This window comes from Equus quagga, chromosome 11 (assembly GCF_021613505.1).
Source record: "Equus quagga isolate Etosha38 chromosome 11, UCLA_HA_Equagga_1.0, whole genome shotgun sequence".
NCBI lineage: Eukaryota > Metazoa > Chordata > Mammalia > Perissodactyla > Equidae > Equus > Equus quagga.
The window spans coordinates 22,700,872-22,727,943 of record NC_060277.1 but is presented as its reverse complement, the minus strand read 5'-3'; the positions used below and the strand labels follow the sequence as shown (position 1 = coordinate 22,727,943).

The following is a 27,072-nucleotide window of genomic DNA, read 5'->3' as shown; positions in this document are numbered from 1 at the left end:
GTGACCTGAAGTTTTTCAGAAACACAAAAGATCTAACAAAGATGTTTCTTCCAATGTTGATATTCGGTCAAGCATCTTTCCACTCTCCTTGGCCCTATTCAATAAAAACAACTACAGGAAAACAAAAATAAAAACAAAACTGTGGGTTTCTATTCATGAACTGGCGAAGAGAAACAGGAAAGTCAGTGTCACATCTGGGCCACAGTGGCAGAGACTGGCTTTCTGGGCTGAATTGGCTGAGGGCCCAAGGGTCAGGCTGTCACCTGGCGGAGCCACAAGAAAACACATTAGCACAAAGCGGCTGTTTGAACAGGCGTCATCAACGCCCCCTCCTTGCCAACGCAGAGAATGAAAGCTGAGGAGGTTCTCCTTCCAAGGCCGAACAAAAACCCGCTCTGCCCATCTTCTCAGTCTCTGTGGAAGTTCCTTGCCAGAAGATTCTGCAAATGTGGGATCATCCTTTCAAAAAACAGTGAATTCTTTTTCCCTTTAATTCATCAGTTCCGGTCAAGAAGACTCATTTCCTTTAGAGAAACAGAATGGAATCTGAATAAGGAAATTTTGCTTCTTTTTGTCCTTGGGCTCATGTTTCTGTTCCTTGTCTCCACATTTCCCTTTTGCACCGATCACTTACGTGGTTATGAAGTCAGAGCCCATCAAAATCTAGTGCCCTGAGAATCTGGTGGTGAGGCCATTTGCATTGTTTTTGAAACAGAGGCTGACGTCTTTTCTTTGAAGAATGACTTGAAGCCCGGTGCCCTCTCCTCTGGATCTTTATGTTGGCAGTTTCTCAAGTTGCAAGTAATCAGCAACACCAGCAGCCATAACTTCTGCACCCCTTGTGGTGGTTTAGAGTTTCAGAGCTTCTCGGCAGCTGCTTTGGTGTGAATGTTGATAAAAGAGACTGACAGAAAATATACCCCTCTCTAATTCCATGGCCTCTACTGGGATAAGAAACAACAGGGAACAAAGGGAGGAGAGAGGCCGACCGACTCTAGCTAGCTTCCTCCCTCGCCTAACAGAGATAAGGACAGTCCTGCCTTCCCTTGAGTTTTCTTTCCTTACCCCTGGTGAGCCCAGGATGGTTGACCACGTGGGACTTGCTACAATGAAGCTTTCGCCAGAGGTCTCTCTTGTGAACATGAGTTGAGTGCCAAACAGACACAAGGAAATTAAAGGAGGGAGATAATAAATAAGAGGAAGAGAACATGGAACCCACTGAAGGCAGTCAGTGGTGCTTTCCCCAGCAGCACACAAAACCAGTATTTGGGATGACAAATTGTGGCCACTTTGTGTGGGAGGAACACATGTTACATGGGCTAGCCCACTTGTTGATGACCTACTTGGCAGCTAATAGAAATCTAGTCAGACTTCTGTCAACAAATCTAAAAAGGGAAGACTTGGTTTATATATCGGCATACATTTTGTAAATACTTCTTTTTATAAAATTTTATACATTTATAAAACTTATGGTAAAGCAGTTCAATAGTGACTTTACACTTGGCATATCAACGAAGCAGAGTACGATTTTTTTTTTTTAGTGTTGTCTTGCAGAGTAATTGAGGTTGAGATTATTTCTTTACAGATGACAGCACAGCAGTTTATCTTCCCGGGAGCTTGCAGGATTCTGGTATCAGACAGGGTTGCCTGGGGCCTGAAGGACACAGCCCAAATCCACATCACTGAAAATAAGTGAGTAGTGGGAGGATGAAGACAGGGGAGGGGTGTGGCAGACTGCTTGCTGTCCCACCAAATCCCTCCTCTTCCTCCACAGTAGCAGAGCTTTAGCTAGGTCTATAGTCATACAGCTAAAGACTTCATTTTTCCAACTCCCTTGCAGCTAGGTGTGGTCATGTCACTTAATTCTGGCCAACTGGTTGTGAGTGGATGTGATGTGTTCAACTCCTGCGTCCTTTAAAAGGGAGTGTTGATTTCCATTGTCCTTCCCACTGCCTGTGCGCTGGAAAGTGGATGTGGTGCTGGTGAACTGGCTTCAACCAGGCAGAGGATGGCAACCCATCAGGGAATGGCAGAGCTGTAGGACAGAAGGAACCTGGGCCCTGGGTGGCCTCATGGAGCACAGCTGCTCATCCACTTAAAGCTCTGATCTCTGACCCTGACACGAGGGGGCATGAACATCCATCTGGTGTGAGCCACTGTGTTTTGCAGGGAGTAAGGTGGGGTCTTTTTGTTATTACAGGTAGCCTGTAAACCAACACAAGGAGGACAAAACTCTAACACAGAGGTCAAAAGGGGGCTCTGTTAGCCACTTATTTTTTTTCCCTCTGCCTCTAGAACCAATAAGAGTTCTGATCTCCTTTGATACTGGCAGTTAAACTTGGATTAAGGCAGGTTAGCAGGATAACAATACAAATGGTAACAATAGCTGCCATTTATTGAGAATTTATTTTCTGCTTGGCACTTCACATACGGTATTTCATTTAATCCTCAGAACAACCTTCAAAGAGCATTTCACAGTTAAGGAAACTTGGGATCACAGAATTGAAGTAACTTGCCCAGGGTTACCCAGTCAGTGGGACGTGGATCTGAGTCCATGTCTAATGTAATCATACCCTCTTGCTACTGCCCCACGCTGCCTTTTAAGAAGCATGCTCTGCTGCTAGCCATTTTCTTTGCTCTTTTATAAAAGAGCAGAGAATGAAAGATTTAACAATGTGAGAGTTTTAATGATGTGATAGAAGCTGGGTATTGCTATGTCCTACAGTTTTTATTTTTTGTACTATGGCTTAAAGTGTTCTTTTCTTAAAGTGATCCTGCTTAGGACTGGTTCCCAAGTCTCCAGGACATTTTAGTCCTGGAGTACCAGGCTCCTGGCTTAGAAAAGGTCTGGAAGCAGTGGCATAGCCTGGGACAAGGCTGCTGAGTAGCCATATGGTCTGGAGCATATCACTCCAACACTGTGGAGCCCGTTTTTCTCATCAGTTGACCAATGGGCCTCAACAAAGAGCTCTCAGGATTCATACCAAGCTTAATATTCCTGAAGGAGCCCAGCGCCCACCTGCACACATTCAAGCAGAACTGAGTCCACAGATAGGCACGGCAGGCTCTCCACTATCCACAGCTGGAGGCTGAATCTCATCAATCACTGGGACTCATGGAGTGACCCGACCAAGTGGTCAGGCTTGGCTATGAATGCTGATGTTCCCCTGCCACAGCCAGAGCCTGGACCATGGCATATTATGAAAGCTTTAACGATGTGACAGGAGCTGGGCATTGCTATGTCCTACAGTTTTTATTTTATTTTTTGTACTATGGCTTAAAGTGCTTTTGCTTATTGCAGTTTTCAGAAGACCGACTATGCCCTCCACTTCCCTTTGTTGCTAAAATGAAGAACAACTTTTGATCTGCTCAACCAGCTAAGGTATTTGTGACATGCTTTGGTCTTGACCCACCTCCCCGCTCATCACATGCAGGCTCCAATTCTCCTTGGTTCTTCCCTAGGGTTGCTAGGTACAGCTGTTCTCCTCCTGAGCTGCTGGAGATGAGGAAGTTTAAAAGAAAACAATAAGAACAAAGAAACTTCCCCCTCACCCCCCAAAGAAAAGTTACTCAGAAATCACTATAGTAACAAATCACCAGTTTTCGGCTGTTTCATTTCCCTTGCATTCTTGTCTCGCTGCACAATCCTTCTATTTACATCCAGTCCTACCTCCAGCCTTTATTCAGCAAGCATGTTTTGATCCTCTCTATGTGACAGGCACTGTGCAAAGGGCTGTGGCTACAAAGTCACGTAAACGAGGTTCCTGCCCTTGAGGAGTTTACATATACTCAGGAGGAAGCCAGACAGGTCAATCTATGGACTTGGGTTGGGGAGGGAGCACAGAGGGAGCCCGAATTCAGCCAGGTCGGCACCTGTCAGGGTCACTAGACACTGGCCCAGGTGAGGCGGGGGCGGGACAGCACATCAGAGAGCACAGAGGTGTGGTACGGCATGGTTCCATGTGGCTTATTTGATTTGTTCTCATGTTTATGGAGCACTGAAACATGTGCCAGGCATATTGTAAGGCCCTGGGCTCTAAGGGTGAAGGAGACAGGCTCCTGTTCAAAAGGAGCTTATAGTTTAATAGAACGGATATGTGCAGCTGGGAAGGGGGCTGGAAATGAAGCCAGATCATAAACAACTAAGTGTGCCTTCTACTGAGCACTCACTGTGGTGCCTGATGCTTCACTGTGTGCAATAAACAAAGTACCTCTTTCGATCCATCAGCCTCGTGAACTGAATATTATCATCAGCACTATTTCACAGAGTGGGGAATACGTGTACGGAGGTCAGGTTACTTGCCTAAGGCCTCATGGCTAGGTTTAACTGGATTTTAACCCAGACCTGGCTGAATTTAAGACATATATTCTTAACCATGTGCTAATAGGCTAAAGCATTTGTACATTATCCAGCTGATACTTATTTAGTTTAAGTGGTAGTGAAACCAGGTCTCTTTTTTTTTTTTTTTGAAACTGGGTCTTGATAGACAAAAGAGAAGCACGGAGAGCCAGACAGCAAAGCCAAGAGTGGGAAGAGACTGCACGTAGGAGGACAGAGAGGCATCTGAGTAAGAAGTAACTTCCTCAGCTGGACAAACAACTTTATCCATTCTAGCTACCTGTCTATGCATTATTCGCCTCTCGTAAATCATCCCCAACTGTAGCAAAGCTGTAGCTTTTGTTGCATGTGAGAATAAAGATCTGAAACCAGGCTGCTGCACAAGTGACTGACTACTGGACTCTGTAAGTCACATTTTCTGAGAGCTCTGTCCCAAAAAGCAGCCCAAGATCTGTGGGGCTGGGAGGAGTGGCCGATAGAAGCTGGTGGTGCAGCTGTGTAGATGGTTGCCTAAACCCAAGGACAGACAACATAGATGGAAAGACATCTGCAATGCAGGACATCTGGTAAAAAACAAGTGTCCACTAAAAAGGGCATGTAGCAGCTAATATCCAACATGGACTGATGTCCTCTGATGTCCACAAGAGGAGCCTGAAGAAGGGGCTAGGGTTAGAGGTGCAGGTGAGTGTGAGGTAAACAGGGGCCTCCACCCTCCCCCTCCAACTGTGGGAAGTTTACTCCATTGAGTCAGACAGGACTTGATGCAGAGGTGGCAGTTACACCTGTTTTGCATGAAATATGTAATATTAACAAATTCTTTGTGCTAATGTGAGAAGATGGTTTATATTTTAGCCATCACAGCTCTGCTCACATCTACAGGCTCACCACAGTCGGAGGATGGAAACTCCTCCTCATCCTCCAGCAACAGTCATCAATTGGCAGCTCTGAGCAGCAGCGATTTGTCCCAGCACTAAGCAGGACCAGCCTGTGCCCAGAGCTCATGCTGAGCTCCTGGGGAGCTGCCTTATAGACTCCAGGTAATGAGGACCCGAGTGTAGCTTCATGCTCTGCCCTGGTTCTGGTTCAATATGACCCAAATGGACTCAGCAAGTAACAATCGTAAACATTTGGAATGAGCCCAGCCAACAGCTCCGCCATAATTCTTTTTGACAAAGGCTGACCTGACATGCTGATTATCAGCCCAGGTGAAAAAAAAAAAAAAGGTCCTAGGTATAACTACGTATAACTACATACCCTTGCTTTCCACCAGGTTTCATCTTTAATCTGGACACACATTCCCTGAAGGCACTCCCCTCCAAACCCCCTCTTCATTTCCTTGCCAGCTTGCTTCTCACTTAAGATCTGCATTTTCTACATAAGTTCCATTGCTAAAATTAAAATGTTGCTAAAAAGAGTGGATCTATGTATCTCTTATAGAACAAATTGATCATTTATACCAATTCCTGCCTTTCCAAACGTACTAAGCTGTTTACTTTTTTTTTTTTAAAAGATTTTATTTTTCCTTTTTCTCCCCAAAGTCCCCTGGTACATGGTTGCATATTTTTAGTTGTGGGTCCTTCTACTTGTGGGATGTGGGACGCCACCTCAGTATGGCTGGATGAGTGGTGCCATGTCCGCGCCCAGGATCTGAACTGGTGAAACCCTGGGCCGTCGAAGCGGAGCACACAAACTTAACCACTCGGCCACGGAGCTGGCCCCCTGTTTTTTCAGATTGGCACCTAAGCTAACAACTGTTGCCAATCTTCTTTTTTTTTCTGCTTTTTCTCCACAAATCTCCCCAGTACATGGTTGTATATTTTAGTTGTGGGTCCTTCTAGCTGTGGCATGTGGGACACTGCCTCTGCGTGGCCTGATAAGTGGTGCCATGTCTGCACCCAGGATCCCAACCAGTAAAACCCCTGGGCCGCTGAAGCGGAGCGTGTGAACTTAACCACTCCACCACAGGGCCGGCCCCAAACTTTGTTTTTCTTAACCATACTTCAACCATACCAAATCTGTTTCTCTTCTGGTACGCTTGCTGGTTAATCTTCCCTTCCATTCTTTTCATTATTACTTTTGTGCCTCAAACATTAGACTCTTCTTCAGCTTAAAATAACGGCTCAAATAACTTTCTCCTTCTTACTTTTGGCTCTCTTTCCCCATGGCAAAACAAACAAACAAATTTTATCACTTTTTTGGTACCAGAGCATTTTTACTTTCTCATTTAGGCTAGTTGACAAAACCATCATTTATTTTCAAAGAAAACAAAACCTACCCCAAACTCTCCCCCTACATTTCTATGTTGAAATTATACATGAAGAGGTGATGCTATTGACAGCATTTTCAGCCTGACAGTACCAAGTACTGGTGAAAATGTGGAACAGAATTCATATCCACTGCTGGTGGGGTGCCAATTGGTACAATTACTTTGGAAAAAACAACTTTACATTATTTAGTGAAGATGAAAATGCATCTATCCTATGAGCAGTAATTCCACTCCTATGCGTACACCCTAAGGAAGGATGCCTACATGAACCAGGAGCTGTGTGCACCCTGCAGGTCTGGGGCAGGCCCAGGAATCTGCATTTTTAGCTCCTCAGGCAATGTGGGGGCCTCACTCCACTGCAAGGGTCTGGATTTGAAGGCTTACAATATCACTTCAAATCTGTTTTTGGAGCTAGGTCCTCCCAAGGCCTGGGGCAGCAGCCACAGGAAAGCTCACCGGGGAGGAGGGATGGGGAGAGGCTGACCTCTGGTCAAAGACAGCTAGTCTGAGGATCCGGGAAAATTCACTGTCATTTCTTCCTCTTTCTTCTCTGTCAACCCTGCCTGGATGATGTTTGGCTTTTGTGTTCCTCACTCAAACCCCACCTCATCTGGTGAAGTGCTTGGAGCCAGCATCATCCTCATCCTCATCTTCCGCACACAGCCCTGAAGCCCAGACAGGGTGCTGCTCTGAATGTGGTGCTGTCTGCTGGGAATGAGGAAGCACCTAGGGGAGGCTTCTAGAGATAAGGCTGAAGGGTGAGCCCTGCTGAAGAGCCACAGCTGTTCTTGAACACACAGGCGGGGCGTCTTCTCTGTGCATGCCTTTACACGGGCATCCTTGTCTGTGATTCTTCGTGTACTGAGTCCAACACAAGTACAATGCCTGGTGCAACTTGGCCTTTAATAAACACTTTCAAATGACAAACAGGAAGTGAGATAACGAACCTCTTCTAAAGAAGTGAAGGGAACTGTCTGCGTTCCTGTGTGAAGCTGCCCTCCGCCTTCCTACTGCTCTGTCTGCTCTCGTTTAAGGAGGTTGTGTAATGGTGGCTCTCTGTCACCCTCACTTCCCTTCACTTCTCCTCCTGATGCCAAGGATGGCTTTCTCCATCCCTCCCTCCCCCATCTGTAAGTGAACAATAGGGGAAAGCACATGGATTAGCTGGACGGCTTCCCTCCATTTATCCATTCCCATAATCTTCCTATTTTGAAGCTGAAATGTCACCAGGGCAAAGAACCGGGTACCATGCAGCTACTGTTCTTTTAGGTTTAAAAATATCTTCAAGGTGTCGAAAGCTCCACAGATTCCACTGGGCACCCGAAACCTGCCCTCTTCTGCGGCACCAGTAGTGTATTCAGAGCAGAGATCATTTGTCTAGCTTAAATTATTAACTCATAATAATGTGAGGTTCTGGCAAGATGCACACGTGTGGGAGACGATGATGTTATGTTGGGAGGAAATCAAGATGATGATCTGATGTAAATACAAATGGAGTTTGGCCTGGGTTTCAGGGAGGTCGCACAGAGCCCGTCTCTGCATGACCTGGCCTCGTTCCTACAGCCCTGCCAGGGTTCTGCCTCTCACTTGGGGCTGCTGTGGTCCCTGCTGGAGCTGCCTGCCACCTGCTCAGCCGACCAACTCCAGAGGGGCCCCAGCCGGGCAGTTCATTATTTGCGCACGTGGGAGAGAGACAGGCATGATTTTTCTTTCAATGGTTTCAATTCCACTCCTTCAGTTCTGAAATGAATTTCCTTCCATTTCTCTCTTCTTCCTCTTTGCTTCGTTTCTCATTGCCTCAGGATATCAGAGGGTAGAAAGCCATGATCAAGGGGAAGAGTTTATGTTTTGAGTAGGTGGCTAAAATTATTCTGGTTTCTTCCCTGCAAAATGTGGATTATGCCAATTTTTATAAGAATGGATATATTCTACTATTAATTACTAACAGGAAGTTACTGATCCTTGACTGTTTTTGATCTAAAAAAGGAAACATCAATTTCGTATGGTTCAAACGAGTAGACAGCATCTAGAACATATCCGGCCACATAGTAGGTGCTCAATAAACCATAGGCTTAACAGGCATGCATATGTGAGGACAGGAGGCATGCCAGACCCTGGGTGTTCTCTCGGGGTCATGACTGGCCTTTCTATCCCAGGCACAGTTGACATTCAGTCACTTCCTGGCTGCCCAGGAGACGGCCAGTCTGCCAATGCTGGCGTCCAGCCATGCTGCCAAACTAATCACTGCGGATTAGGCATAACATTTAATGAGTTTAACTGAGTAGACAATGAAATGAACTATTCTGATAAAAATTAAGAGAAAATAAGAAAGGAAATGAAGAAGGGAGAATGCTGAATTCCTGCCTAATAATTTCTTTATTTGATTCAACTCAAGAAAGACTCCACTGCCTAGAATTTTCGAAAGAAATCACAACAGTTGTGTGATGCTTAGGTTTGTTTAATGAGTTAATTGGAAGGTGGGAATGGAGGGTAGTTTATCTTTTAGAGAGAAAAAGGGGCTTTTAGCGTAACTCTTGGGTTAAAAATCCCAGTCTGAAGCATACCATCAAAGGGCCAATTTCAGGGGTTACTAACACTAAGGCACTCCAGTCAGACAGCATTTTTGCGTGTTAGAAGCTAATTTTCACCTAAATATTAATGCTCAAACGCAGACTTTCAGAAGCCCTACTCTGAAGACTGACAACACAGAGAGGGGCGCATGGATGTCAGGACAGAGCGGGTTATATTTAGCTCCACTACCTCCTCAAAGCCATGAAGAGATGATTCTGAAAGCCCTGGCATTTTCAGCAGAGTCCTCTTGGCCTGGAATGATACGAAATCAGAAAGTTCCAAGGGAATGAGGAACAGGTGGGTTTGGGCAGCCACATTCCAGTTCCTCACAGATCACTTCTGCGGCTCCATGAAGCGTTGTTGGCTTCTCCCATTACACTGTGCCCCACAGGGCCTAGTCGCCTGACCACAGGACATCTCCTGGACATGCTGGGACCTTCACAGACCAGTGGGGCTGGTGGATGCAATCAGACACTAGATGCTGGGGACGGCTGCCATCTCAAAGTCATTTGAGCAAGGTCAGCTGGGCCTTCACCTTTACCTATGCTGAGGTAAGAGTAGGGGACTCTGACAGCCAGATTAGACTTAATCCTTTGACCAGAGCTGAATGATCTGGCAGGATGTGGCTTTGCAACTAAATTTAGGGTTAACAGTTTTTGGACTTGTGGCTTTTTCTGATGATAATTGTTCTTATTAACCATCTACCTACTGACCTATATACCTGACACTTATTCGTTTGCTGCAAATAGGCTCACTGGAGTCAGTAACGAAAAGGAGGGAAAGACAGAGGAAAGAAAGAGGGAAAGACAGTGTTTGGTAGCACCTGGTGAATCTCTGTAGTGCAGACGGTGGCCCTGGCTCTGGGGTGTGACAGGTTCCCCAGCTCGGGAACTGCACGTGGCTCACAGCAGCTGTGGGATAGAGGTCTTTGTATCCAAGGCTGATGGTGTCATGAGCACACAAGCCCTGTGGTTCAGGGGTGGGAGGGCAGTGGCACCGACAACGTACAAAGATTCCTTCTTTGTCTTCAATCATTTGCTTCTGCCTTCCAAAAGAGTCTAAAATGCTCCTGACTTCTGGGTGGAGACCAAGTGCTGGGGGTGGTGACACAGACAAGGAAACCAAAACACAGAACTGAAAACTTATTTGGTCACTTTAAGAGTTTTCTCTTTTGGATTCTGGCTAATTTCTCTTTTCTGTTAAGAAGAAAAAAAAGCTCCAACTTTAACTTTTGGTCCTCCAGTTTTCCTGAGAAGGTAGAGAGAATGAAAGAGTCTGAATAGAATGGAGAGAACTGGCCACTGTTGGAATTATAAGATTTGGCCAGTTAGATACCCAATGGGCTCCTGGTGAATTCCACAAAGGAGCCACATGGCCCTCCTAGTTATAACCCCCAGGCCAACTGAGCAGGACCAGGAAGCACATACATGATCATAGCCATTCGTGAGGTTGGGGAAAAGGAGGGTGCTAAACACAGCTGAGTCCCCACACACCTGGAAGTGAAGGGCATGGATCTCAGCCCATTATCCATGACATATGTGTGTTTTCTTATTACTTGAGAATAAAGATGATAATGGAAACATGCAATGTTAATGCATAGCTAACAGTTAAGTTAATGATGTAATTCTACAATAGGATAAGTAAAAACAGACTCAAATCCAGGGATAAATCACGACTTTCTTATGTTTTCCTATATACAAGTTCCAGGGTCAGGCTTATGATGAAGTGGTGAGGCTCTGGCCCTGGGAGCAAAATTTAAGAGATACCAAAAAAGGTCAGTAGTCAGGATAAAAAAAAATTGCATTAAGATATTATTTATCTTGACTACTGAGTTTTCTGGGGTGCTCTTAAATTATGCTCCTCAGGAGAGTGCCTCACTTGAATCCCTCTGGTCCCAGTCTGGTCAAAATCCATCAACTAGAGGTGTTAAATGGTTGGAGTATGCCCAGTTACATAATTACAGATGAAACCAACTAATAGACTCAAGAAAGTCTTCAAAGGATTTCCACTTCTAGGAATTATCCTAGGATTATCCAAGGATGTGCACAAAGATTTAACAATGCTCCCTTCAGTGTTATTCATGATAATAATAAATTGGAAATAATCTAGGTACTCACCCACAGGGGATTATCAAAACATGGTATCATGCCAGATTCCTATGCAGCCATTAAAAATGATAATGTGACAGAACATGAATAATGGTGAAAGATGTTCAAGATTAAGTCAAGGGAAATATGCAAGTTATAAAACATTAGGTGGAAATATGGTCCCATTTCTCCTGCTTCCATCTGGTCCTCTATAATCGAGCCTCTACGTGGGAGAGTGATCTTTTTTAAAAAAAGTTACTCCTGCTCTTAAAAAGGTTTCCTGTTGTATTTAGAATAAATTTAAACTATACAGCTATCCCTGCTCTGGCCCCTGCCTATCCCTCTGGCCTCCTCTTCCCCAGCCATACTGGCCGCCTTTAGGGCCTCTGCACAGGCTTTTGTCTTTGCTTGAAATGCTAGTCCCCAAAATATCCACATAGCTGCTCCTTCCCAGGATTCAGGTCTTAGCTCAAAGGTCACCTTCTCAGAAAGGTTTTTCCTGGCATCAATTCTCAGCTGGCCACTGCCCTGTCACTCTATCATGTCATTCTGTGTTATTTCCTTCATAGCACTTGACACTCTCAGAAATGATCTTATTCATTTAATGACATTTATTTTCTTGTTTGCTGTCTACCTCCTCTCATGAGAATGAAAGCTTCATGAGGGCTGGGGCTTTTCCTGACTGTTACTGTGCACCCACAGTGCCCCAAACTGTGCCTGGCATAGAGCACATGCCCAGTAGATCAATTCTGCGGGAGATGTTTATATACATACACATAGATTAATGTACACATGCGTATTCACACAAAGCTACAAAGGACTGGAAGAGCACAGCACAAAAGACTATCTTTGAATAGTGAAACTCTCGATGGTTCTAAGTTTCTTCATTTTGCTTATTTTTCATTTTCTACAACAATAACTTACCATCTTTGAAATAATGAAAAAAAGTTTTCTCTCTGTTCATTTTTTAGAGTATGGTCATTTAGAAAATGCTGCCACAGCTGGATTGAGACTACAAACACAAGATGCCAGAATTGGAAAAGACCTTAGAGGATGTTTGGTTCAATCCTACCCTTCATTTTAGAGATGAAGAGACTGAGGCCCAGCATGGAGAAATGACTGCTGGTTTACACAGCAGAACATGTAAGAAACTAGTCCAGTGTTCTTTCCACTAAACCAGTGGCTCTCAAACTTTACACACATGAGAATCATCTGGAAGGCTTGTGAACACGCAGGCTGCTGGGTGTCACCTCCAGAGTTTCTGGGTCAGTGATCTGGAGTGGGGCCTGAGAGCCTGCATTTCTGACAAGCTCCTGGACGATCTGATGCTGCTGGTTTGGAGCCACCCTTCGAGAACCACTAGGTGAGGCCATGTTGTCTCTCATGACTCCCTTAGAAATGTCTTACTCTTATTGCAAGAATGGTAGTGATGAAAACAATACCTTTGACCAAAGAATTCATAGAAAACCCTATTTTTTAGGCTCCTTCCCAGAAGTTCCTACTGAAAAGACACAAAGGGGACAGGGATAAATAATTTTGAGAGGTTACGCTATACCAGGCATTGTGCTAAATGATCTACATTTTGTTTGTTTAATCTATTTTACGGTAGAAAACCTAAACTCAGGGAGAGTAAGGAATTTGCCTAAGAGCAAACAGCGCGGAAGTGATGGAGTAAGATTTCAAATCCACGTCTAGTTGGCTGTGAAGTCCATGCTCGTTCTCCCACCTTCAGAACAGAACGAAAAGCTGTCACTAGTGGCACTCAGAGTGGCAAATCAACGTCCCCCAACATAGAAACAAACATCTCCAAGAAATATTAACATGATGTCATGCTCCCAATAAGACTGAAGGTGTATACACCAGTATTAACATCCAACCTCTTCTCTGGGACCGAAGCCAGGGTTGATTCATTTACATGATATTCAGCAACTTCCAACCCCAGAACCCCAGAGTAAAGATAATTTGAGTTGATACCTGGCACTCACTGCAAGTCATCTGTGAAATAAATGGGAGAGGGAGAATTTAGCATCAATCTCTGTTCCCTACAAAGGGAAGAATTCACACGCGCTCTGTGGGGTGAGAACCCAACAGACTTGAGAGCTGAACACAATTGTCTCACTGTTTGAGGAACCAAATCTGAAATCAAAGGCCAAAAGCCAAATATAAATATGGGAATGTATCATTTACCATTTTATGTCAAAAAATAAACTAGAAACTAAGAATTGCTCCCTTTCTATTTATTGATGAGGAAATTAATGGGGGACAAGAAAGTCTAGGTGACAAGGTCACCTACAAGCATCCACACAATCAATGAGTTACAATTTGTCCCACATTGTGGTCACACTCCACCCAAGTTTGAGAAAGCTCTGTGAATACTGAGATTGCAAAGGGGCTTGATGACATTCTTTAATATCACAGTTTTGACCAGAATTCCAAATTAGGAGCAAGGTTAAATATCAGTGTGTTATTTCAGGCGCAACAACAAAAAATGTGGTTTTCTTTATCCGTCTCTCTGTATTTCTTATTTCACGTCATGATTTCCCCTCATATGTTTTATTCCAGATCCCCGAAGCAGCTGCATAACTAGGTTTTACATGAAAATGAAAGGAAATACTTTCTGTGTAATGCTGGCTATAGAATCAGAGGAATGAGGGCTTCAGTCAAGACAGCTCATGTGATCAGTCCCTTCCCGCGCCCTCACCAAGGGCTCTTGGTGCCGCTTCTTTCAGAAGCTCATTTTCTACCTGTGACCAGTGAAATGTCTGCACCTTTTGGCTAGGAAGGCTAGCCTTGAAAGAAAGATAAGTGGGAAAGAGGGAATAGGGCAGAGTGGATATAAAAAAAGGACAGGAGGATCCCAGAGATGGGTACCCGAGGACAGTTAAAATTTGATATCATAGACAACTTGGTTCTAAACACAATTATGAATATGTTTCAGGTGTGGACTGGCTGGTCTTCTCTGTGCAGCAAATCAGTAAGGTGAACCAAATTCACAGCCCCTCATTTGTTAATGTCTGAAAAGATCTGGCTCTTTCACTCCCAATAAAATGCATGGGATTTTATCTATTATAGAAAAAAGAAGGTCTGAAAGATCTTGTAGAACGAACCCTGGGTCTCAAAGGCAACGAGCTGTCTCTGCAGTTAGCTTCTGAGTTAGGCATCTAATGCAGGACACAAGACTGGACGGTGCTGTGTTAAATATGAGCAAGTTCTCTTTTTGTTCCTGACACTCGCCCTTTATGAATAGTTGGAGAACAGCCCTTGCCTTCCCCAGAGGACTGATGCAGCTGCAGCTGCAAATGCAGGTTCAGCAGCCATTTTCCTACTGTGAAATGTTTGCTTTTAAACAGTACACTAGCCTAGCAGAAATAGCTGTCTCGTCACTATATTATACACACATGCACGGGCGACAAGGCTCCATAACTACATTAGTGTCCATACCTGTGTCCTGGCGTGGATTTAAGAAACGACATCCTCTAATTTCTATCTAAATGGACAGTTACTTATTCCATAAGTTTCCAATATATTTTGGCAGTGCGTGGCCGCTCTTGATTCTCCCAGATTTCATAGTGGCCTTCAGCCTGGGGTAGTTCATGCAGAAGAGAACAGCTACTTGGCAGATAATACTCTTCAGGCCTTAGGGAGGGCACTCAGCTGGAAAGATCTGTTTTCATTGGAGATCGGAAGTGCTTTTCCAGCAATTATTTGATCTTTCCTGGGAACTTGTACTTTTGAACAATCTCCCAGCCTGGTGGGAGCACATGGACTTCTCTTCTGGTCTCAGCATCATCACTAACCAGACCTGCGCCTTTGGGCAGATCATCTGGCCTCTACTTCACCTCAGTTTTCTCATTTGCCTGCTGGGACAATTATCCCTCCCCCGATTAGTTCATGGGATTTTTGTGAAGATAGTATATGTGACGGTATTTAGAAAATGTAAAAAGCAAATTTATTGTTAGGTGGTATTTGTATTATGTTTTTCATTTTTTTCCTGCCCTGGTTGACATTATTAGTGGTATGTTTTCATTTTCTTTCTTAGAACTAGGTAGGAATTCCCTTATGTAGAAAAGGAGAGGTAGAAAGAGCAACCCAGGCAGACAGCATCGTCAGGGTCTCAGCCACTTAAAAAAGCAAGCAAAGACAGCAGGACCAGAACACTGTAACATTGTCCCAGAAGTCTGCTTTTGCTAGGGCCACAGAACATTCTGGTCCTTATCTGTCTCTTCTTCAGAGGTCTCACAAAGAAGGCTACTGCTGCAGTGTTGAATGAATGAATGAATGAATGAATCCATCCACCCACCATTTATAGACCAATACTATGTATCCAGCAGCGTGCACAGAACACAAAGATGCAAAATGCCATTCCCATCACTGAAGGGCATTCAGCCAATGGGAGAAGATGGACACGGAAAGGACTTGTCTTGCTCCAACATGGCAAGTGTGCTTCCTGGAGAAACACATATGATGCTCCGGGAGCTGAAGCGTGCGGGTCCCTCCTACCTGGAGGAAGCTGGGTCTGCAGGAAGGACTGGTGAGGGAGCGAGGTGGGTTAAGTGCTCCCCAGCCAGAGGAACACCTCTTATGAAGGCACAGATTCAGGAAGGAGCACTCCAGGGAGCAGCTTTGTTTGGTGTGACAAAAGCCAAGAGTGTAGGTGGGCCACCAGAAAGTTAGGCAGGAGCCTAAATATGAAACAGGGAGTAGGCATCAAGGCTTCTGAGCAAGAGTCAGTAGTTCAGCAAGATTATTTAACAGCAGGGAGGATGGACTGGAGGGAGAGGGGGAGGGGGTAAGTAATCGATTTAAAATTGAATGTCAACATCTGCATTTCACAACACAGAACACTTGATACAAATCTCAGTTTAAGAGTACTCTTCCAAATTCTGAATTAACACAACCAATCATAAGTTAGGGAGTGAATACATGCCTTCCAGAAAACGTTCTTCAAGTAATAAATTGCCCTTGTACAACTTACAAAACATTCGATTTCCCATATAATCTGGGACAATCTCTTGTGAAAAGGAAGGCACTCTACACTGAAGGGTGGCTGACCATTTGGTACCATGGTACTAGGAAGAGTCCAGAAGAAACAGGAACCCACTGCCCACTATGCACCTGGTACAAAGAGGGGGTGGTGACAGCTATCTGGTAGCTGGCTTTGAAAAAAGCATCTCAGAAACAAAAAGAGAATTTCTAATTTAGCAAGTTTATGGTTTAGCAAGTTTATGGATTTTTCAGTTCTCTCCCTCTTTCTTTTTTAAGTTTAGGAATAATTTACATACAGTAAAACATACAGATCTTAAGTGTACAGTTCAATGAGTTCTGACATATATATGTATATACTTGTGTAACCTAAACCCCCATGGAGATAGAGAAAATTTTCATCTCCTTAGAAAGAGCTGTCAATGCCCCTTTGCAGTCAGTCCCATTCTAGGCAACCACAGTTATGATTTCTACTGCCATAGATTAGTTTTGCCTGGTCCAGGACTTCATGTAAATGCAATCATACAGTATGTACTTTTTGTGTCTACTTATTTTTGACATTTATCCATGCTATTGTACATTTCAGTAGTTCATTATTGCTGAGCAGTAGAGTAGTTTTTATTGATTCGGTTATTACAGTAGTTTTTATTGCTGAGCAATATTCCATGGTATGAATATACCACTCTTTGGTATGTTTTTAACAGCCTTCTCTTTTGCTAGAGTATGCAACTGACTACCCAAGGCAAAGCAAAACAGAAAAGGTGTGGGTGTGCAGGTTCAGGTGACGTCGCTGACTGTTCTCTAAGCTGTCAGGTTGGACTTTATAAGCGGGCTTCATCTTCAGAAACCTCTAACAGCAACAGGGACTAAAAATGCAGGCAGATCTGGAAAACCAAGAGAGAGACCACCACTTGTATTATCTGAGTGCTATCTGCTTAGATCACAGGAGCAGATGAAAAATGACTCCCAAAAGACGGATGCCAACTCACTGAGAATACAGGTACTCAAGATGAGTATTTGGTTAGACATATTATTTAGATAACTAAAATATTCTTTAAATAATTAAAATGTGTCCAAAGAGGCCTGCACCTAGTCTAGGATTCTGTATTGTTTCCCCCTAACTGTCAATCCTTTCCTCCCACAAGCAGGACTTTAGTAAGTAGAATGAGGGAACTCAGCAGAGAAAGGAAGGGATCCAAAAGTACTGTAAGAATACGCCAGGTTTTAATGAGAGAACTGCACCCATGAGAGCCAAGTAACTACTTGGTGTGATTTAAGTTGTGTTCAAGAGATAATACCTGGAAGCTTCAAGGAGAGCCAACGAGCTCCAGCTAAATGGTTTATTGAGCAGCAGAAGCAAAAGGCAAAAGTCAAGGAAAGAAGAGAGTTATCTTGAAAGCCTTATATTCTAAGACGCTTATTTCTTCGCTCTGTGAGACTGTTTAAAAAAAACTTTTTTGTGTGGACACAAAAGATCCGAAATGACATCCAAAATGCTTATTCTGTCTTCTCCTGTACAGCTGTCACAATTCACTATGAAAATCAGATAGTGTTCTGATGACTTGAAATACACTATTCGGGTCAGCTCCTCCCTCCATCATTGTACACTGCCTGTCCTTTGAAATGAATGAGTCATTCTGTCTCCAACACTCCCATTATCACTGGAAGTGATGTTGGTTCGCACAGTCATGCTGAAGACACACTGGGAACATAAAGATCTCAGATCTGGGTGGAGTCTGATTTGGTTCCAAGAATCATGCGGATAATGTCCTAAAAAAAAGTTGGCAGCCTTCCTTTCCATTTTGCAGACTAGATCTACCTACTTGCTCTCTATTTTGTCCATCTTATTTGTCTGAAGCAATTGCAAAGTAAGTACTAACACCAGCTATTGTTTCTGCTGCACAACTAACTGTGTGTCAGATACTATGTTTTATGCTTCATTCTCACAGTCTTCGAGGTTGGCACTATGATTATTCCTACATCAGTGATGAGGGAAATAAAACACAGCCCCAGCTTCTACGGTCATTCATCACTATTCTGTATGTTGCTTTGGCCTAGCTGTTGGAGGTGGGGGGTGGGAGTGGGGAAATGTGAAAGATGATGCATGAACAGACAGAAAGCAAAATGATCCTATTCTTTGATCTCCCTCCTTACATATTTTAACATTAAATTTTGTAATTAGGACAAAGGGAGAGACATCGCTGTTGAGAGCTACAGTTAAAGTTTAACAATTATTTCCTAGAAAATGGTTAATTAGACTGACTTGGGATACAGGCTTTGGAATACATATTCATTCTGATAGCAGTTACAGTACAAGACATCTCATAAATAAAAGCCATTTAGAACATTATCCACAGGAAACAGCTGCAGCTGGTAAGGGAACTTTTGACATTAAGGAAACGCAGAACTTCACGGAATTAGAGGAAGGCAGGAGTAATATATCACACAGTAACACTATCTTAGCAAGAGCTGGACCATGTTTTCAATAGATACACTCATTTTACAGCAGTTCATGCTTGCTTACCTCTCTCTGGGTTTTCAGGAGATAAGCATGGCATATCAAGAACAAAAATTAAAAGAAATGTGAGCTAGACTCAGACATTTACAATTTCAAGGGTTAGGGCCCTGTGGTTTGGTGCAAAGCTTGGGCCTGTTCTGCCGTAAAGACCTGAGCTGTTCAATATGGTAAGTAAGCACTAACCACATGTGGCTGGTCCAAGCTGAGATGTGATCTAAGTGTAAAGTATATAACCGGATTTCAAAGAATCAGCGTGAAAAAAAGAACGTAAAATATCTTATTAATGAATTTTAAAATACTGATTGCATGTTGAAATGATAATGTTTTGAATATGTTGTCTTAAATAAAATATATTATTAAAATTACTTTCATCTGTTTATTTTTGCTTTTTTAATGTGGCTACCAGAAAATTTAAAATTATCCTATGTTGCCCGTATTTGTGGTTTGCATTACATGTCTATTGGACAGCGCTGGTATAGATACTCAGTAACTGAAAAGATCGATCCAAGTTGAAGAGTTGGCGCACTTGAGCAAAAGTGGTAAACTGTCTGCAGTGAAATATGTTCCCCAAGAGGCGAATAAAATGATTTAACAGGAAGCAAACATATAGACTGCTATTCTGCCCCGACCCACTGGCGACCTCAGGTGAGCCACTCTTCCTTCCAGGGTCTGGTCCCTGCAAGGGTTGATCCAGATAATCTTGAATTTTCTTCTAGCCCTAACATTTTGAGTCTGTGGCAAACTCCTAAGGACTAATAACTCATGGGTGAGGGTGAATTAAAAAAAACCCTAATATTTGCAGCCCCAAATGTTGCCTGCTGATCTCTCACGGGTTGTACTTTTGATTAAGTCTTTCTGGAGAGACAGCTAAAATTTAATGGCAATGATACCATGTTTGTGACATACAGACTAGGCTACCCTAAAGAATGGATGATGCCATTTGCTCTGTGTATCCAAAAAAGTGGGTTTTATATGACAAGATTATACTTCTAACATAGAAAACTTAAGAGCTCCTTAATAATCTAACAAACACATGTTAAAAGGTGAACCCAAAATGTTCTCAAATATCCTGGGGGAGGGTGAACAGAACAAGTTATTCTTTTAGTTCAGACTCTACCCTGTTTCTTTATATTTTCAAAGCATCTAATTATCTGCTGGAGGTTATTCTGCATCTCCTAGGCGAATTACACACTTTTTACAAGATTCAAGATGTTTTCCTTAAAAGGTAAAAAAAATTTCAATTTAGTCAACTCAATTATAACAAATAGGGTAAAATTTCAGCAGAGTACAAGATAAATAGCATTCATGACCTCATAAATATTTTAAATAAATATATGCTCAAAATCTACGTGTGTAAACAAATTTGGAATTAAGCACAAAGTGTAGGGATAAATGCCTACACCGTAGGGATGGGAATCTTGCTTATTATGAAGACCTCCAGAAATAGTGCAGGATCCCCCCTGGAAAGAACCCATAACGTACATGCTCATTTCTGTAGAATTTCCCTGTTCTATCTCATTTAAACTGGACATCTTTAACTTCTGACCATGTAGTGACAGTGTGTTCAACAGCTACTAATATACTTGCCCGTTTTGAAGGAGGCCCGGCCTTTATTTACATGGCCCCAGATTCCCCCCTCTGAGACTTTCTGTAACGTGACCACAATATCACTAATACTGATCAGCCTTGCCTGTACTAGAGTTAATCCAAGAAATGATGGGCGAGAAAAGAAATGTTAGACATGCAGGCTCTTCCCCTCTCTTTCTTGCCTCTTCTTCCCTCCTTTCCCTTCTTTTTTTCCTTCCTTCCTTTTTTTGGTTTGTCCATATCACACCAGTACCATTCATGTCACTTTTTAACTAACACTGAAGGCAAATTGGAAATTTTGACTGAAATGCCGAAACAAATGGCTTGCGCTCCAGCCATTCCATACTTTTGGGGAACTTATTTTAAAAAGCAAGAAGGAGGCTTCAACGTCACAAAACAACAAAAGGGTAGACTGGCCACCTTCACTTTTGAAACTGGTGGAGTGGGAGTTGGTCAATCCATGAATGGAAGCAAGTCTCGATGGGTCTACTGTGCAAGATAACAATGTTACTTGAAAATGGAAAAAATGACCCTGCATTTCTTTGCCTTTGCCACTATCTACAGAACCCACATTTGAAAAAACACTAAGAGAAGCAGATTAAAAAGAATAGCTGCTAGCTGGCTTTTCCTCAGCATTTTGTATTTTCATTCCTTTGTTCTTTTCTTGTTCAACCTCGTTCCCAATTATTGTACTGTTTCGGGGCACTGGGGACGGGATGTCTGGGAAACATAACACACATTAGTCCATCTGTTTGCTCTGTGAATTCTTCTCAGCATCTTTGCGTGGCAACAGGAAGGATGTGGGCTCCCTTTCAGATTCAAATGAGGCTAATCAGGCCTACCTCAGGTTGACAACACCATGCCTTTGTTACTCCCGTGGCCGCGAAAGCCGGAACCCCCATCTCTAGGTGGGGGAACCATTCCGCCCTGGGGCTTCATCTCTATTTTTAACATCAGATCCCTAACCCACCCCTCGCTCGAAATAAATAAGATCAAAAAACAAAAAAACTGCTGACACAGTACAACTCAAGTGCACTCTTTCCTTAAGAGAATTCTGATTTTTAGAGTTGAAAAGACCAAAGCTTCCAATGTATTTACAGACATTTTAAATAGCGTGGGACAAATGTTCCGAAGTGGCACTGTCTCCTTCTTTCAAAGTATTTCTGAAGCTTGAAAAATGTGATAGGAAAAGCCCACCACGCCTTTTTCCCGTGGCTCAGCCAAGGGAGAGCCTGGAAGAGAGACACAGCTAGGAAGCAGTTTTAGCAGCCTAAGCCAGTGTTCATTAATGAATCTTGATTTAGGGAGGTAGTGGGGAGGGTGGGGCGTAGGGATAGACAGACAGGCTTGTTGACTGGTGGAATGTCACTGGGGGATTTAGTTTACCCCTAACATTCTAGTTGACACATTCTAGTATTTGACCGTTTAGCATAAGTGAGGGAAATTGTTAAACTGAATTCTCACCAAACAGGGGTAGAAATAGGTTTGGGTGAAATTCAGTCCCATTTCCGTATTTGAAATCTCAACATCAATTGTCTTAAGAAAAAATTGGCCTTATGGAAAAAACTGTCAAGGAGTGCTAGATGGAAAAAAAGTCAAATTTGGGTAATCCTACTAAAGTGTTTCAGCACTTGGTCTGACCCCTCATATAGGATGCTTTTATAGGAGGGATAGTTAGCCCACTTTCTATTTTGACAGGGATTAGAGAAATGTGGTTCTTTATGGACTTCAGCATTGCATCATCCAAAAAGCCCTCTCATAATCCTTTGGGAATAAGTCAGGAAAATGCGGATTGGATACTAGGGCAATGAAGTGAATGATAATATTTAAATGGGGCTGATCAGTGACTTCATGTCCACCAAGAAGGTGGCCTCTAGGGGCATAAAACAGGGCTCTGAGCTCTTCAACAACTTTGCCAACATCTTAGATGAAGATACGGAAAATTTGCTTGATCAAATGTTTAGATGAAACAAACTTTTGGAGGCATAGGAAATGTTGTGGGTGACAACCTCAAGACACGAAAACATCTTGACAGGCTAGAGTAATGGGCCAGAATGGAGATGATAAAATTAGTGAAGGACATGTGTGAGGGCCTAAACAAAAAAATGTGGCACAAGTACAGGATGAGGGACATGTGGTTTGGCAGCAGCATGTGTGAAAAAGATTTGGGAGGTGTTAGCTGAAAATAACTTCAATTTGAGTCAATTGTTTGACATGCTGCTTAAAAGTCAGTGTGACCTAATGCAGTATTCACCGGAATATAGCATTAGGTCAGGGCTCACTTAAGTTGGGGCTTCAGAAACACTTTTTAGACACTTGGGTGCATGTGATATAAATGTGTTGGGTACAGTTTCTTAATAAACCTAGCTTGGTTTAACCAAGGAGAGAGGTGTTACCAGTTATCATGGAAGTCCTCCCCTTAACAGGCTGAGCTAAGGAGGTTAATAGATCACAGTTAAGGAGCTGCCAAACCAGAGGCTGCACTTACCCATTCTTATCAAGTCTGGACTTCGAGTCTTTAAATTGCAATGATAACAAAATTTTAAGGCACCAAGAGGCAGAGAGCAGTTAAAAGGCTATATCGTACCTCTATTCCTTATGAAATACAATGCTAAAGAATATTAAGACACTGCATTGTCTGTCTGAAGGTGGGACTCTTTAACTGTCTGGACAGTTCTGGGCCCCATGCTAGGGTTTGCTTTCTTGATGGTTGGAGAGGAGGATGAGGGTTAGAGGGTGAAGTACACATGACTTACAGCCAGCCCCCTGCAAGCACAATAGGGTACTATTCCCACGGGGGAGGAGATCTCTGACACCTCTTTCTACCTTCCCTCTGTATACAAATTGTGAACTCTGGAACTTCCAAACACAACATTTACCTTATGTCAGCGAATGAATGGCAAGTTTGTCCCTATTCTCTTTTAGAAATATAAAAAGTAAGCCAGTATAATTTCTAAACAAATTGTTTTTTTTTTAACAGGAAATTTTTTGCTATGCGTTGTACTCCTGCCTTGTGCAGCAGGCCGTTGATCTTCAGGAAAAGAACCACATGGATCTTGGTTTACAGGCTTAAGAGCAACAAGCAAGAGTCACGGTCTCTCATTCTCAATTGTTTCTCTTGAGAGAGAGAAATCATTACATGATGGTGCCAGTGAGTTTCAGCCTCAATATAGGATATTTTCTCAAGGGACTTCCTTAATAATTATCCAAGAAAGTATTCCTTAAAACATACATATACAGGGCTGGCCCCGTGGCCGAGTGGTTAAGTTCGCGCACTCCGCTGCAGGCGGCCCAGTGTTTCGTTGGTTCGAATCCTGGGCGCGGACATGGCACTGCTCATCAAACCACGCTGAGGCAGTGTCCCACATGCCACAACTAGAAGGACCGACAACGAAGAATATACAACTATGTACCGGGGGGCTTTGGGGAGAAAAAGGAAAAAAATAAAATCTTCAAGAAAACAACAACAACAACAAAAAACATACATATACATACATACACACACACACACGCGTACCCATAAGTATGTGTGTGTGGGTGTGTGTGTATAATTTGACAGTCTTTCAAGCCATGACTATATAGAATCTAGAACTTGTTCAGAAAACAGTAATTAAGATATTGAAAGGACTTGGAATTACGTTGGGAAAAACTACTACATAAAGGTAAATACTGTTTTGCTTAGAGAAGAAGACATTTTAAGTAGTCTTTAAAAAAACTGATGGGTTGTTAAATGGAAGAATATTTTCTTATGACTCATTTTAATAATGAGAACTTCCGAAACATGGTAGAGAATATCTTGATGCTAGAGATGTTCTGATAGAATTTATCTAATCAGATACTGGTTGGACTAGATGAACTTTAAGGTTCCTTCAAGCACAGAAGTTCTAGGATTTCATGGTGCTTTTTTTTCCCCCGAAATAGCCGATGGTATTGAAGCTAACAAGGTAATCTGAAGATGAATGCCTTGAGGTCAGGGCTTCTGAGAAGCTGAATTCATAGTTGCTTAGAAGCCAAAGGAAAGAATCTATGTTCTGAGATAAAGCGGACAATGTCAGTGAAAAGTTTTTAATATTCTTCCTGGGAAACGGAAACAACCATGTATAAAGTAAATCATCAGAATTATAAGGACAAAGTGACATAGTGAGCGATTTTACCAACACCTCTCTTAGTGACTGATGGATTAATAAATACATAAAAGATTTGAACAGCACAATGAAGAGGTTTAATCTAATAGATATATTTAGTCTATCTCCCCAGCTTCCATCAGAGACTATCCATTTTTTTAAAAAAAAAATTCATGTATGTTTTAAAAACTTGATCACATACAAGGCCATGAAGTAAGTCTCAATAAATTTTGTAGAACTGATATCATACAAACAACATTCTCTGACAACAATAGATTTTTCAAGTTAGATCCCAAAACAAAACGATTATTAATAAACTGTCATTGTCTGGCAATTTAAAATGACACTGCTAATAACTCATGAATCAAATAAGAAATAATTATAACATTCTTAGAACTGAGTGATGATGAAAATATTCCATATTAAAACTTGTCAGATTCCCTCAAGTTGTACTTAGAGGAAAATACTTAAATCTTATTCTAGAAGGAAGAAGGATTGAAAATTGAATATCCAGCTCAGGATGTAAGAAAGTGAACAAGAGTAAATGCAAAGAAAGTGGAAGAAGGGAATAAAAAAGGGTAGAAATTCATAAGATCATAAAATAAAGATATATCAGAGAAGATTAACAAAGGAAAAGCTGTTTATTTGAAAAGATAAAATAGACAAATCACCAAAATTGATCAAGAAAAACAGGGTGCTCATAATAATATTAGGAAGGAAAGAGAGAACATAACCATAGATTCAGCAGAGATTAAATTTGAAAATTTCAATGAAATGAAGAATTTCAGAGAAAAGTCTTATAACCATTAAATAAACTGGTTCATCAGTTAAAAATCTACTTCCTCCACCCAAAAAACAAAACCAATAAACACTAGGTTTCAGATGGTTTTAGAGAAAAAAGAGGCAAGTTTTGCAGATAGAAAATGGAAAGCACTAGTGCAAACTTAGTATCAAAATAAGACAAGGATATTAGGAAAAAAGAAAAATTATAGCCAGTCTCAGATAGAAATACAAACACAAAAACCCTAAAAAAATATTAGCAAACTGTATCCAACAGTGCATAAATTATATCATGGCTAACGTGGATTTTTACCAACAATGCAAGGATGGTTTAACTTTAGAAAATTGCTGACAATAATTTCTCATTATTAGATTGAAAGAGAAAAACCGTATGATATTTTATCAATAGACATAGAAAAAAGCATTGAATAAAATTCAACACTTATCTGTGATTTTAAAAAATAGAAACTTTTAGCAAACTACGATTAGAAGGGAACTTTCTTAACCTAATAAAAAGTATTAACCAAATCCCAGTAGTAAGCATCATGATCAATGGTGAAATGCTAGCAGCCCTCCCTCTAAAATCAAGAACAAGCAAAGGATGCGTGCTCTCCCTACTTCTTTTTAACACTGTATTGCAGGTCCTGTCCAGAGTGGTAAGACAAGAAAAATAAATAAATAAAGCATAAAAGATTGAAAAAGAAGAAATAAAACTTTTGATTATTTATAGATATGATTGGTTACACAGAAAACCTAAGAGCAATACAGATAAATTATCAGAATTGATAAAAGTCTTTTGCAAACTGCCAAGTAGTAGTTAAATATGATAAATTCTGTTCCTATGCACCAGCAACAGTTAGACAAAGCAATTTTTTAAAAAATAGAACACTCTGCTTATTTTCCTTGACCTTCATTGACTACTCTTCCACACACCTCACTCAGATAAGCATAGGAAGAGAAAAAATAATTAAGAAAAACAAGTAACCTAATTATATTGTGAAACTCTGAGTGGCAGGGAGTATAATTTCATGGAAGACGGACAGGATTCCTCACTATTATACAGTTCCCATGGAAAAATTCCACTTGAAAAAAACAAGGCGTTGTAGACGGGGTTACCCTGAATCGTGGTGAATCACACATATTACTGGAAAAGAAACACAAACAGGAAGTTCCAGGCCTCTGCAAATCAAACTCTGCTTCAAAGGAAAAACAAGGTTGACACCTTCTCTTCTACACAGCCTATAATAAAGTCAGCAGGAACCAGCCCTCCAAAGGGTGTCCCACATCGGGAAGGAGACAGGTGTCTTGAACAGAGACAGAGACAGGTAGGTAGAGAGAAGGTTAAGAAAGTTCCTCATCCATGTGAAGATAATATTGAAGGTTACTTAAAAACATTTTTTGTTGAAATTTCACTACAATCAAGCCCAGGATGACATTTAAATTCTAAGTACCACCTGATCCGACTGAGATCCCCCAAACTCTTATTCTATATTTGGGTATATCCATCGGCATGGGGCTTGGTCTGCTCCTGTTTTTAACATCCTTAGGGAAGCATACTATGGCACATACAATTCTTTTCCACTCAGGGGTTGATTAGTTATTATTTTGGATGAAGTGATAATAAAAATGAGATAAAACTTCGTGGAGAACTTTCTATGTTCACTTGGATCTGACCGGGCAATTCACTCAATGAAAACAAGGTTATCTGAAAATACTCTATTATGAGGTTATTTTTAAAAATGTGTTCAAAGCCTAATTTATTGGAAACACCCAAAATAAGCAAGAACAGAAGACTGGTTTCTTATTTGATTGGTTAC

General features: G+C 42.0%; 1 protein-coding gene across 4 annotated transcripts in view; it reads right to left on the bottom strand.

Moving 5' to 3' along the window:
- Positions 1-27,072, bottom strand: part of FYN (FYN proto-oncogene, Src family tyrosine kinase) — a 204,764-nt gene that overhangs the window by 65,671 nt on the left and 112,021 nt on the right. The window contains exon 1 of one of the 4 annotated variants that reach the window (XM_046675111.1): positions 3,414-3,496. The exons of the other annotated variants lie outside the window; for them this stretch is intronic. The gene's annotated coding sequence lies outside the window, so the exon portion shown is untranslated. Of the gene's footprint in view, positions 1-3,413; positions 3,497-27,072 lie in introns of those variants that run through there. 4 annotated transcript variants of the gene reach the window in all.